This window comes from Talpa europaea, assembly GCF_964194135.1.
Source record: "Talpa europaea genome assembly, chromosome: 13".
NCBI lineage: Eukaryota > Metazoa > Chordata > Mammalia > Eulipotyphla > Talpidae > Talpa > Talpa europaea.
The window spans coordinates 60,205,663-60,219,081 of NC_140080.1; the positions used below are offsets into that span (position 1 = coordinate 60,205,663).

Here is a 13,419-nt window from a genome sequence, read left to right on the forward strand (position 1 = left end):
GGAAATCTAATTTTATTTTATTTGCTTTTTTTAAAGACTCATTTTCTTTTTTTTAAATAATAAATTTTATTTTTATATCCCCCATACAATTGAGACCCCCTTATTTTGACCCCAATCCCTCCCCTCCCTGCCCCCTGCCTCCCCCGCCCCCCATAGAGTGTCTCTGCTTCATAGTTGTTTGTTGATTTTGATTTTTACTTTCTTATAGTTATTCTTTTTCCTGGTCCCTTATTTAAGTTTTCTAGATTCCTGCTATGAGTGAGACCATCCAGTATTTTTCTTTTTCTTTTTGGCTTATTTCGCTGAGCATGATCCCTTCCAGCGCCATCCATGTTGCTGCAAATTGCATGTGTTTATCTTTTTTGAATGCTGAGTAATATTCCATGGTATATATGTACATGGTGCTGAGTTTTAAGAAACAAAATACTCAGGGAAACAAGGCTGACTGAAATAGTTAGGCTTGGCCTAGGGAGAGCCAAGCTCAACTCCCATCTGAAGGGTGAGGAAACCGGTGAGACCATGATGCCCTCAGGGAAACCAAGGTTTGCTGAGGAGGCAGGTTATCAGAATTTGAGGCAAATGGTCCAAGTGGCTGTTTAGCATCTTCAGGCTATTTCACAGCTTCCATTCTAAGCCAATAACTCATCCCAGGGGGTCTCCTAAGTGACCTGTGTTCCACGCCTCCAGTAGTTTCCCGGAGGTGGCTTATTTATCAGCAACTGTGAGAAATCACTAATTAGCGCCCTTCTGCCCTGTTCAAGCAGGGTTATAGGTGTATTTAAGGAGAACTCCTCTTCCCCTGCTCTTTTCTTCTGAGATACTTGAATTAACACTGGATGTCAGGCCTCCCTGATGGCGCAAGGGGTTAAGATGCAACCTATGAAGTTGTCCGCAGCCACTGCAGCATAAGTTCAATTCCAGGCCAGGGAGCATGCCATATGGCGCAGCAGACCTCTCCTGACTTGCCCGATGCTCCCCTCAGCAGTGTATTTCAATCAGTCTGCCTGTTCTGATCCCCAATCTCTCTCTGGTGAATCCTCTCACCCTCCACATCTCTGGCCTGTTCCCCAGTTCTTGTATGCATGAATAAATAAATCTTAAAAAAAAAAAAAAAACAAAAGAAAAACTGGGGGCCTCCCCGGTGGTGCAGCAGTTGAGCACTGGGTTGCGAAGCTGCCTGCAGCCTCTGCAGTGCTGGTTCAATCCCTGGCTGCTCCCCAGCCGCCGGTGAGGGTCCCACATGGCACGTAGACCTCTCTGCCGCCCGCTGCTCCCCTCAGCAGTGTATTTTGTCAGTCTGCCTGCTCTGCTCTCCACTCTGGCTCTGGTGAATTCTCTCACCCTTCCATGCTTCTGACTGTACCCAGTGCTTGTATAAATAAATAAATAAATCTTTAAAAAAAAAACACAAAAAACTGGATGTCTTCATTAATGAAACCAACAAAACACTTAGAGTTATTTTAAACTGAAAAATAGCTATAAAAATATTAAAAAGTTTGAGGAAAAAACTTCCTACATATATTTAATATATATCTTTATATTTGCATTGTTTTTGGTCTTCATCCATATACACATGGCAGGCATTGGGATCAAGCTCATTGCAACATGCTTATGTAGCATTGTATTGTAGTAGTTTTCACCTAATGTTTGATCATACATATTTCTCCATGTCTCTGCATTGTCTTCATGCAGAGATCATTAATGATCATTTTTCAGTGTCAGCACAGTATTCATCATGTTGACATCCTCAATGAACTCATCAATCCTTTGGGTGGACATTTTTATTGTTTCTAGATTTTCTGTTATTGGTGTGGCCAGTGTGTCTACATTTTGGTGTGTAGATTCCTTATCTTCTTTGAAATTGTTTTCTTAAGGAAATATGAGCAGTGACAACTGGAAAAAGGAGCTAGTGGAGATGGTGCTGCTCTTCTGCCTCTGTTCCCACTGGAGGGAGATGCTCAATACTTTCAAACTGGTGTCAGATGGTATCTCATTGTAGTTTTGATTTGCATTTCCTTGATTACAAGTGATTTTGAACATTTTTTTCATATGCCTATTGGCCTTACAGCAGGAATTTAGAAGACCCAAATAAGGGATCAGGAAAAAAACTAATTATAATAAATTAAAAATCAAAATCAATAGGCAACTATAAACCAGAGACACACTACAGGGGGGAGAAGGGAGTAGGATCAAAACAAGGGTGATGGGAATTTTACAGGGACTATAACCAAGATGAAAATGCATACATTGTATAAAAACAAAAAAATGATGTAAAAAATATATAAAGTTTAAAAAATTAAAAAAAGCTTGAGAGATCAAAAAAAAAATACTTTCAAACGGCACAGGGCTATTTGTGAAGTCCTTTCTCAGTTCCTTTAAAATATCTTCTCTCCGTTCCTACTTATGCTTCTGCCTTCATTTCCTCTCCCCCTCTTTCTCCTGGTCTTTCCTTAGTCCAAATCCGGCCCTTAGTCTCCCCCTGAATATCTCTCTCCCTGTTCCCGGAAGGGTATCAAGTGAATGATCTGTTCACTCCTGATTCCCTTCTGAAGATCAGACCTCAGAGGGATAAAGAGGGAGAAACAACACACATTTAAATCATATCAGCCTCTTGATCTGATGGCTTATCTAAATATTATTTCTTGTCCTACTTACATCACAAGTCCTCAAGGCAAGGACCATGTCTTTACATGTGCCATGGAGAACAGAAAGTGCTACTGGCACTGGGCAAATGTGGAATGTTGCCATTGTAAAGTGTTAATAATTAGAAGATGAGAACAGATATTCTGGGGAGGTAGAACCAGTGCTAGCAATGAGTGGGGCTTCCCAGGAAGATCCATAAGCACAGTCTTGGGTATTGAGAGAGATTTGGAACAATAGATGCTGAGCTGTCAGAAATGTGCCTGGGGCTTCTGCTATTAGGAGAGATTGTCATTTGAGTGGGTGCTCAGGTAGGGTGCTGTCCACTGAACAGCAATTCATGGAGCATTTCCAGTCCTGTTGAGTTGAATTCAGGGCTGTAGACAAAGGAATGATAGGCAAACACCTCTGAGATAATCCTTCAGCTACATTGGGCAGCGGGCGTGGAATTCCTTTTCAACTTGTTTTTTTTTTTTTTTTCCCTAAGTTTTAACAATCCTGTTTTTTTTTTTTTTTAAAGATTTATTTATTTATACATACAAGAGCTGGGGTACAGGCCAGAGGTGCAGGGTTGTGAGAGGATTCACCAGAGACAGAGTGGGGAACAGAACAGGCAGATTGAGTGAAGTACACTGCTGAGGGAAGCAGCAGGTGAGTCAGGAGAGGTCTGCTGCACCATGTGGGTTGCTCCCTGGCCAGCCGGGGATTGAACTTGTGCTGCAGAGGCTGCAGATTCATAGTGTGGTGCTTAACCCCTTGTGTCACCAGGGAGGTGATGTGTTGGAGTTTTAAACAAATTGAACATATTATTTGAAAAACTAAATAACATGCAGGTTTTTTTTTTTTTTTTTAGATTGTTGGCTTTTGTGTTTTGCACATAAATTTTATTTCTTTCAAACAATGTTTTATTTTATTTTTTTATTTTTATATTCCCCATAACAATTACAACCCTTTATTTTGCCCCCAAACTCTCCTTTCCCCGTGCCCCCCTCCATAGTGTGTCTCTGGTTCATAGTTGTTTGTTGATTTTGATTTTTTTCTTTCTTATAGCTATTCTTTTTCTTGGTCTCTTATTTAAGTTTTCTAGATTCCTGCTTGAGTGAGACTATCCAGTATTTTTCTTTTTCTTTCTGGCTTATTTCGCTGAGCATGATCCCTTCCAGCTCCATCCATGTTGCTGCAAATTGCATGTGTTTATCTTTTTTGATTGCTGAGTAATATTCTGTTGTGTATATATGTACCACATTCTTGATCCAGTCATCTATTTTTGGGTATTTGGGTTGTTTCCATAGCTTAGCTATAGTAAATAGTGCTGCTATAGACATAGGGGTGCAGGTATCCTTTTGAATTAATATTTCTGTGTCCTTTGGGTAGATACTTAGGAGTGGAATTGCTGGATCATATGGAAGCTCTATCTTTAGTAGGTTGAGGAATCTCCACACAGCTTTCCATAGTGGTTGGACCAGTTTGCACTACTACCAGCAGTGCAAGAGAGTTCCTTTTTCTCCACATCCTCACCAACATTTGTTGTTGCTAGTTTTTTAATATGTGCCAGTCTCACTGGTGTGAGATGGTATCTCATTGTAGTTTTGATTTGCATTTCCCTGATTACAAGTGATGTTGAACATTTTTTCATATGCCTGTTGGCCATTTGCATTTCCTCTTTGGAGAAGTTTCTTTTTAGCTCTTCTGCCCATTTTTTGACTGGATTATTTTCTTTGTTTTTGTTGAGTCTCATCAGCTCTTTGTAGATATTTGTGATCAGTCCTTTATCATTAGTGTTGTGTGCAAAAATGTTCTCCCAGTGGGTGGGGTTTCTCTTTGTTTTAGTTATTGCCTCTTTTGCTGTGCAGAAGCTCTCCAATTTGATGTAGTCCCACCTGTTTATCTTTGCCTTCACTATCACTGCTTTGGGTGATGTGTCTGTAAAGATGTCTTTGAAGTGCATGTCATGTAGTGTTTCACCTCTGTTTCCTTCTATATATTTTATGGTTTCAGGTCTTATGTCTAGTTCTTTAATTCATTTTGAGTTGGTTTTTGTGCATAGTGTGAGGTAGTAGTCAAGCTTCATTCTTTTGCATAACATGCAGTTTGAAGAGCAGTTTATCCTGTGTTTTCTCACAGGTTTTCAAGTGTATGTTTTAGACATCCTGTACTTGAAGCAGTGACTGGGACTTCATGGTAGTGAGTCAAATACCATTTTCTTCTGCCTTTTAAGTCCTATTACTTTTACTGGGAAGGTTCCGTCCCCAGTGTAAAACACTGGTCCAACATTCCCATCCTTTTTTTTTTTTTTTGATAGAATTTGGGAAACGGTCATCAAAATAAGCCTATTAGCATCTTTTCTTAGTAACTTTTTTTTCTAAAGATTTATTTATTTATTCAAGAACTGGGGTACAGGCCAGAGGCACGGGAGTGTGAAAGGACTCACCAGAGACAGAGTGGGGAGCAGAACAGGCAGAAGGACCGAAAGCACTGCTGAGGGGAGCAGCGGGCAAGACAGGAGAGTCTGTTGCGCCATGTGGGTATCTCCTTGGCTGGCCAGGAATTGAACCCGTGCTGCAGAGGCTGTGGATAGCTTCACAGTGCTGCGCTCAACCTGCTGCGCCACCGGGGAGGCCCTTTTCTTAGTAACTTTTAAATGTGCTATATCATATTATTGACCCATGCTGTACTTCACATCTCCTTAACTTATTTTGTTTTATTTTTATTTTATTTTAAAAGATTTTATTTATATAGTTTTGCGTAGAACTGGGGTGTAGGCCAGAGGCACAGTGGGTGAGGGGATTCACCAGAGACAGAGTGGGGAGCAGAACAGGCATATTGACTGAAATATACTGCTGAGAGGAGCAGTGGGTGTGACAGGAGAGGTCTGCTGATTGAATTCAGGCCGCCTCGGTGGGCCAAAGTTGTAGTAGCACTGAGACTTAACCCCTAGACCACCAAGGAGGCCCTATTTTTATTTTATTAAAAATTTTTTTCCAACCCTTACCATTCATTAGACCCTTTCCACCCTTACTCCTACCCCCTATCTTTTTCCCTCTGGCATCCTTAGTTATTTTGTTAATGTACACTAGTCTATTTTTAGTTATTTTGTTTGTTCATCTGCTTTGTGTCCTTATATTGCACATATAGGTAAAATAATATATTTGCTTTTCTCCTGCTGACTTATTTTACATCACATAATCCTCTTAAATTCCTTCTATTTTGCTGCAAATGGCAAAATTTCATTTTTATAAATGACTGATTAGTATTCCATTGTGTATCTATACACCAACATCGCTATGCATTCATCTGTGATAGCTGTTGTAAATGATGCCAGGTGAACACTGATGCAAATGATTTCATAGTCTTCAGAGAAATACCCGGGACTGGGTCATAACAGTAGTTCTACTTTTAGATTTTTTGAGAAAGCTCCATGCTGTTTTCCAAAAAGGTGGCACCAATTTACATCTCCATCAATGGGGTATTGGGGTTCCTTTACCTCCACTCCCTAATGAGAAGTGATGATTAACATTTTTTTCTTGTGCTGTTGACCATCAATGTTCTCTTTGGAAAAATGTCTATTCAGATATATTGCCCATTTTTAAATTGGGTTATTTGTTCTTTTGTTGTTGAGTTGCATGTGTTCTTTTTTTTTTTTTGTGTGTGTGTGTGTGTGTGTCAAGACCAATATTCATTTTTATTTTTCTCATCATTAGAGCTAAAGGTGTTGCATGTGTTCTTTACCTTGCATATTTAAAAAAATATATTAATTATTTTATTAGTGCATAACCCCATTCATCTAGTTGGTCAATAATCACAATGAATTTTTTTTTTAAAGATTTATTTATACATAGAAGAACTGGAGTGTAGGCCAGAGGCGCAGGGGGTGAGAGGATTCACCAGAGACAGAGTGGGGAGCAGAACATGGAGATCTGCTGAAATAGACTGCTGAGAGGAGCAGTGGGTGAGACAGGAGAGGTCTGTTATGCCATGTGGGTTAAAATTTGAGCTTTTTAATTGGAGGGTAGACTTTGGAGACGATTTTCCAAGTGTGAAAATCTCTTGCTAAGTCAATGATATATACCTAACCAGCCTTGCAACTTTAGCTAAGGGCTTTCATTGTTAAATAGAAATTATATCAATTGGGATAGAAAAGAAAATCCTACCTTTGACATGTTTTTGAAAAACTTGAGTAGGCTGTTTCTACAAATGGATCCTTTCTAAGAAAGAATCTGTTTTTGTATCTGATATGTATTGATGCTTATAAACATGCTTTTTTAAAATGTGAATTGCACAGGAGGGATACCCATAGCTCTGTTTACGTATTGCTCTATAGTTCAATAAGTGCTTTAATATATATTTTCTCTTTTTTTCCCCTTAGCTGATTTAATTTTTTTTAAATTTAATTAATTAATTTATTTTCTTACATCCCTGGTCATTTTGGGGCAGTATTTGATTTCTCTCCTCAGTTGTAGTCCCCTTACTTCTCCCACCACTATAGCACCCGTGATCCATCACCATAGTCCCTTATGCTCTTCCCTCCTCTTATTTTTTTAAAGTAGTTTTTTTTTAAAGATTTATTTTTATTTATTAATACAAGCACTAGGTACAGTCAGAAGCGCAGGAGGGTGAGAGAATTCACCAGAGCCAGAGCGGGGAGCAGAGCAGGCTGACTGACGAAGTACACTGCTGAGGGGAGCAGCGGGCGGCAGGAGAGGACTGCACGCCATGTGGGACCCTCGCTGGTGGCCGGGGATCGAACTGGCGCTGCAGAGGCTGCGGGCAGCTTCTTAACCCAGAGCTCAACTGCTGCGCCACCAGGGAGGCCCTCGCTCCTCTTTTTGACCCCTCTTCCTTTCCCTCCTCTGCTGCGGGCCTCAAATCTATGGTCAGCTTGCAAGCTTTGTCTTTTTTCTGACCCTTTTTTTTGGTTTCACTTATATATGGAATATAGAAATCCGATAATATGTGTGTGTGTATATATGTATATATGCACACATACACATATACACATATATACATATATGTATATGTATACAAGTATGTATACGTATACACATATACATATACGTATACGTATATATACACATATATACATGTCTGTATATATACACATATATACATGTGTGTATATACACACACGTATATATACATACACATATATATACATCCGATAATATGTATGTTCTCTTATTCTTAGAACAATATGTGAAGTGGTTATAGGTCTGTTTCCATTTTGTAGAAGTGAACACTGAGGCAAAACAGGGCAAGAAATCCAGCCTGTCAGTTGTTTATTTCAGCATTAAGTATTTGTCCAGTGTCATGTTGTCTCCCTGATGTGGGAAATGGTGGCAATTTATTTTTTTTAAATAAATATTTGAAATACAAATTTATTCTAATTTTAATCAAAAAAGGAACTGGAATGGCAGTAACAAACAAGATTTCACAGTGAATATTATGATGTGACTGTAACAGTCTATATTGGAAACTCAAAAGGAAACAACTGTATTCCAAAACAGCAAAATATGCAGATCCAAAAAATGAAGGTTTTTAAACTGCTACATTCACTCCAAAGCCTATTCATCTCCTAGAGCATCCCAAAGACTAAGCACTTGTTCTGCTTAGCTGTGTAATCAAGTGGCAAACACTGCACCATCGTCCTGTCCTGCATCACAGGACAGTAGCCTATAAAACTGGACTTCTGATGCCGGACTCCAGCTTCATTCTCTCACAGGTCATCATCCTCATGTGGGACAGCAGTTGTCTGCTCAACCTCTAAATCATGCCCATACTGTGCTACCAAAGCTGACAACCTCTGGTGGGGCAAGAGCAGGCATAGCAGCCAACTCCAAGTTAGGGTATCTGATTAATTTTCTAGCAAGCCATAGAAAGGGCTTTTCAAAGTTGTAGTTACTTTTGGAAAACATGTCATAGTACTTTAGATTCTTCTTTTGGTGGAAGATGATGGATTTTGCCTTAAATTTCCTGTCCTTAATATCCACTTTGTTGCCACACAACTTAAGGATGCTTTCGGATTCACATACTTGTACCAGATCTCTGTGCCAATTAGGCACATTCTTGTAAGTATCTCTTGAAGTTACATCAAACATAATAATGGCATACTAGACTTGGATATAATCTCTCATTCCACCAGTTTCTCTTGAGTAGCTAAACTTCATAGGTCCTCTTTGTATGGAACCTAGGGGAGGGACCTCAAGTGAGAGGTAGCTATATACTTCTCAAATTCATTGGTCAAATAATATTTCACAATTCATGCTCAAACACTCGATTAGTTTTCCCAGTACCACCATCACCAACCAATACAATTTTTAACTGAACTTGGGATTCTCCTTGGGTGGCCATCATAGTGTTACTTCCAGAGACATCTCTGGTGCATCTCATTTAGAGCTGGAAAGATGGTAGAAGCACAACTTAAATGCCTGGAAATGGAGCTGGCACATGTGGCTGCATTTTTTTTTTTTTTTGTCTTGCTGAGTATTCTTTGATTTGATTTGCTCCTATTGTCTCTTCTTATAGTCTTTCTGTCTGTCTTGTGGGTATCATTTGTATGTTTTTTAAAATTCCAGAGAACCCAGTGGAATTTGTTTGGGTGAAATAGTCAATACATATGGTCCAGAAATGGAAGGGAACAACACTGGAGGAGGGGAGAGAAGGGAAGACTGGTCAGCTCAGAGTATCCATTAGACACCATGTGTAGGCCACATAAAGGACTATAAATGAAATGTTCTGAAGTGTGTTTTGAAGGAGAATTAGCACTTCTGATCATTTTTGGAATGCTAAGTGTCTGCAGTGTCAGAAATGCTGCAAAACTGCCATGATAAAAAAAAAAATCAAAAGAAAACAAAAATTAGCCATGATAATGTTGATTTGAATCTTCAGTAGATTTAGCCTCTGTGGTACACATTTTGATGACTTAGCAGAAGTGAACATTTTTGTGGACTGCCGATAACCAGGGACATACTGTGGGGGGGAGGGGCGTGGGGAAGGAAGGGCTTGGAGTCAAAATAAGGGGGTTGCAATTGTATGGGGAATATAAAAATAAAATAAAATTAAAAAAATTATCACAGGAAAAAAATTGCAATTTAATTAATTTATAAATTGCCTTCTATTTCTTTAGGGTCTCTTGGTACATTCGTTTTACTACTGTGTGATTTGGGCAGGTGACTTCACATCTCCATGGGCCTCAGTTTCTTTATTTATAAATGGAGACAATATTACTATTGACCACAGAGGGTTGTTATAAGAATAGATTGTGTTTCAATGAGACCATTAAATGAGGGTTCAATAAATGGTAGCTATTATTGTTATTATAGAAGGACTTACTTATTTACAAATGTATTATAGGTGCTAGATTTGCTCTTCAACTGGTGAGTACATTTCTTTTTTCACTTTAAAATGTTGTGGTAAGGGCCTCCCTGGTGGCAAAAGGGATTAAACACCACACTATGAAGCAATACGCAGTCTCTGTAGCACGAGTTTGATCCCCCGCTGGCCAGGGAGCAACCCACCTATCAGCAGACCTCTCCTGTCTTGCCCGTTGCTCCCCTCAGCTAGTATTTCAGTCAGTCTGCCTGTTCTGTTCCCCACTCTGTCTCTGGTGGATCCTCTTACCCCCCGAATCTTTGGCCTGCACCCCAGCTCTTGTATGCATAAATAAATGGATCTTTAAACAAAAAACTTAAAAAAATTAAATTAAACGTTGTGGTAAAATATATACAACATAAGGTTTACCATCTTAAACATGTTTAAGCATACAGATCTGTGGCATGAAGTACCTCCTCACTATGGTGCAGAATGTCTGTTTTAAGAGGGGAATGGACTGGGGAAGGGAGTGGGTGTGGGTACTGACTGTGTGTGCAGTGTTCACAGCGAGTCTCCTCTCCCTATCTGGCTGCCTTTCCTGTGCAGGGAGTGAGCAGGGAGCCTGGTTGTAGGGTAAGGTAAAAGTATCAGGCTTTTCTGCCCTCCCGCCATTAGGATAGATGAGGGAACCCTGTGGTCCTGAATGCATGCCTGATGGCGGGCACCTGGAGTGGGTACACCTGGGCTAAGAGACTGAGTTTTTAAGGGTGGTGTTACGGGGATGCCAGCAGAAGCCAAGAATGAACGGAAGCCAAGAGAAGAAGAGAAGCAGAGAGAAGGCCGGAGAGCCCAGATAGAGTGAGGATTTGCTGGGGGCTGGGAGGACTGCCAGCCTCCCGGCCCCCCAGCACTCCTGCCTGCCATGTGCCTAGTAAATCTAAATAAAAGACCTGCAAAACCCCTGAGGGCTCCAGGACTCCTCCCCAATAAAAGACCTGCAAAAAACCACTAAGGACTCTGACTCCTCCTTTACCTGGTCTGCTGGATCAAAAAACCTGCTCAGTTTGTTCTTCCTGACCTTACACCGGGCTATGCTGAGGAGAGCCAGGCAACCATGGGCACACTGTTCTGTGAAACAAGAGTCAAACAATTATGCCATCTCTCCATTTGCTTTTATTCATTTCACTGGCTGCTTTTGCTCAACCATTTCTTTGATTCTGGGAAGGAAAGGCCTGGGTTCAGATCTATGCGTGGATATCATTTATTTGAAATGTCAGCAAATAAGTGATTAAGAGAACCATTTAGAGGTCTTACATATCACAATCGGAGATTCATGACATGAGTCTACTGGGAATTGTAGATTAAGTGTAGAACTGAATTCAGTGATTTTACTGAATTCCTTGAAATTGGAAAAGTCCAGAAGTATAGAAGATCAATTTCTGACAGTCATAGATATCTAGGAACAAATAGACTTTAATGTAAATTCGAAGTACACCCATCTCTCTGAGATTTCTTCTTCAAGCAAGCATGAGAGTAGCTGAAAAGTGACTGCTTCTTGGCACTTGTGTCTGCAAATTCAATCTCAGAGAGAAGGTTTGAAATTCATTCTTCAACACACAATATTGGTATTGAGTATGTGCTAGGAATTGTAGTGGTCCCTGGAATTCTACTTAAACAGATGCCATCCTCCTCCAGAGAAGGTTTATTGTAAGAAGCATCTACTGTAAATGCTTGTTATCCCTAATGCTGAAATTGTTATTTAGCTCTTCTGGGTCTGCTTAGCTGCAGGTGTCAAACAGATACAAGCTTTTAAATATATGTGAGAGACCTTAGATTGGCAGACTATTAAACATCAAAGAACATCAGCTGTCTCCAAGGTGGCTGCTGCAGGAGTTACTTAAAACTCACAAAGTGAACTCTTGGCAATGGAAAGGTTCCAGGTGGGTATACGTAGATGCAGCCAACTAGGGGCTAGTGATTTTAATTTAGTTTTATTGATATATAGTTGACATGTAACATTGTATACATTTGTGGTATACTATATAGTGGTTTGTTATATGTATATATTGCAAAATGGTTACCACAATAAGGTACAAACACCCCACATAATTAGAATTTGTATGCATATGTGTGTTGAGAACTTTAAAAATTTGTGCTTAGCAATTTTCGAGTTTAAAATACGGTATTGTTAACTACAGTCACTATACTGTGTATTATATCCCCAGAATTCATTCATCTTATACCTGGATGTTTGTAAGCTTTGAACAACTTCACCTATTTCCCTTACTCCCATCCTTCCTTCCTGGCAACCACCAATCTGTTCTTTGTTTTTATAGGTTTGGTTTCTTAAGATTCAACACATAAGTGAAATCATATAGCATTTGTCTTTGTCTTATTTCACTTAGCATTATGCCTTGAGTTTCATCTATGTTGTTAAAAATGGTAACTTTTCCTTCTTTTTTTAAAGATTTACTTATTTATGCATATAAGACTGGGGTACAGGCCAATGGTGTGGGGGGAGAGAAGATTTACCAGAGACAGAGTGGGGAGCAGAACAGGCAGACTGACTGAAATACACTGCTGAGGGGAGCAGTAGGCAAGACAGGAGAGGTCTGCTGGGCCATGTGGGTAGCTCCTGGCTGGCTGTGGGATCGAACTTGTGCTACAGAGGCTGAGGATAGCTTCATAGTGCTGTGTTTAAACCCTTGTGCCACCAGGGAGGCCCCTTTCCTTCTTTTTTATGGCTGTAAAAAAGTAATATTCCATCCTATATGTCATATTTTCTTCATCTTTTTATCCACTGATGGACACTTGGGCTCCTTCCTTGTCTTGGCTATTGTAAATAGTGCTGCAGACATCTGGAGCTAGTGATTTCATTTCCTTCATATATTTATCCCAAGTGGAATTAGTGTGGGCTCATATGGTAGTTCTACCATATGAGAACCCCTTTTGCAGTTAAAAGGGCTGCACCAAATTACCTTCTTGATAATAGCTAACAAGTAAGTGTTCCCTTTTTGCTACATTCTTGCCAACACTTGATTTCTGTCACCTGTTTGATACAGAGATTTTAATTTATCCATCCACCCACCCACCCACCCACCCACCCATCTACCTGTAAAATGCTCACAGGCATTATGCATTTTCATGAGGGGGAATCATACGTGACATTTCCTCATCTATTCTGCCTGTGGAACCCCAGGAATTTTGTGGAGCAAAGTTTTGGAAATGCTAAAACTGAATTGTGCATACTCTTGAATTCCCTTTAGTACCTCTCCTATGAAAACTTACCTGACTAGTCTCTCTCCTCGGATATTTTGTGAAGAGTAAGATTTTGGTAAGCATTGGTATCTGTGATACATTGTAAAATCCCATCTCTCTCCAGTGACATGTGGAGTTGAATTTTTAGTTCGGATGAACAGAATAGAGAAGGTACCTTGAGTATGTCAGGCTTTCCCTTATGCATTTTCTAGA

The 13,419-nt window shown here is 39.9% G+C and overlaps 1 pseudogene across 1 annotated transcript; it reads right to left on the reverse strand.

Annotated features, from left to right (window-relative positions):
* Positions 1 to 8,353: 8,353 nt before the first annotated feature.
* LOC311183179 (GTP-binding nuclear protein Ran-like) lies at positions 8,354 to 8,991 on the reverse strand (annotated as a pseudogene). The gene has a single exon. The product of its transcript is annotated as a GTP-binding nuclear protein Ran-like (transcript).
* Positions 8,992 to 13,419: the final 4,428 nt, after the last annotated feature.